The following is a 1,513-nucleotide window of genomic DNA, read 5'->3' as shown; positions in this document are numbered from 1 at the left end:
CCAGGGATTGAACCCCAACCACTGTGCTTTGCCTAAGCAGATGCTTTAATCTGCTGAGCTGTCAGGCTGGCCCAGTTTTTTGTTTTTCTTTTTTTTGAGACAAGTCTTGCTATGTAGTTCAAGATACCTTTAGACTCACTATGTGTTCAAGGCTGGCCTCAAACTCACAGCAATCATAGTGCCTCAGCCTTTTAAGAACTGTGATTATCGGTGTACACCACCACACCCAGCATAAAGACGTAAATCTTGTTGTCATGCAAAGTCAGAAATGCAAAATAAACTTCAAGTTTGATATTTTCATTCATTAAGTGTTTTGTTTTCTAATTTATTTATTGAAATGGGGCTCGCTATGGAGTGTAGGCTGGGCTTGAACTTGCCCGTGTAGCCCAGGCTGTCCTGGAACTCCTGAAGATCCTCCTACTTCAGCTTTCTGAGTTCTGGGGTTATAGCCACGTACCACTAGGCTCTATATTAAGATTTATTGAAAAGAAATTCAATTTGAAAATTTAAGATCCCATGAGAAAACAGTTTGGATATTGATGAGCTTAATTATTTTCTTTTTGAGTGCTAGAAGCTTCTAAGGTGAAAAAATATAACCAATGGCAAAGAGCAAGATATGCATATCCTTTGGTAGTTATTTAATGTGTTGGCTTGATTTGTGTGTGTGTGTGTGTGTGTGTGTGTGTGTGTGTGTGGCTGGCTTAGCTGGTGCACATGCAGTGCTGGGGATCGAATCGTGCTCCCTGCCTGCCTGAGCTTGCCTAAGCAGGCACTTTAGACAGCTGAGCTATCTTGCCAGCCTGGTTTGAAATTTTGAACTTTGATCTCTTTCCAATTTCCTGTCAATGTCTAGAAATAAACCGTGCTTCGCTAACTAGAACTGGAACTAGCCTTCACTAGTGGCATCCCCTTCCCTTAGTTGATTGGTTGAATAATCACGTGATCATCAAGGCAGATTAATCAGTCATGATAAGCATTTTTGTAGTGTAAACAAGGGTGATGTATGGAAGAAGAACCATTGGTGTAATGGAAACCTTAATCTGCAGTTAAACCTTAATGTTACACATTTATAGAATGACAAAGACAAAAAAGATGACGAAGGCAATTCAACAAATGCTTAAGAAGTAACCTATATATGTTATTAATTTGACTAATCTGACTAATCATATTTTACAGAAGACTTCTGTCTATAATTAAAATGTTTAAGATAAATATCAAGATTAATTTTTATTCTCTGAATTTCTATACAGTAATGACATTGTGAAATCATCCAGATATACTCTGTGTAACTGATAATGGTGTCAATTTGGAGTGGATTAAGAAATGGCCAGAGGATTAATAAAACACACCTCTGGGTGCCTGGGTGGGCTATGGAGGAGTCACCTCGGGTAGCAGACATGGTCTCTTTCTCTGCTTCTCGTGTGACACTGCTTGGATTCCAAACCATGGAGAGGTGAGCAGCTTCTCTCTCTCTCTCTCTCTCTCTCTCTCTCTCTCTCTCTCTCTCTCTCTC

Source organism: Octodon degus, unplaced genomic scaffold (genome assembly GCF_000260255.1).
Source record: "Octodon degus isolate 3935 unplaced genomic scaffold, OctDeg1.0 scaffold00025, whole genome shotgun sequence".
Taxonomy (NCBI): Eukaryota; Metazoa; Chordata; class Mammalia; order Rodentia; family Octodontidae; genus Octodon; species Octodon degus.
Note: the sequence above shows the minus strand (reverse complement) of the source record.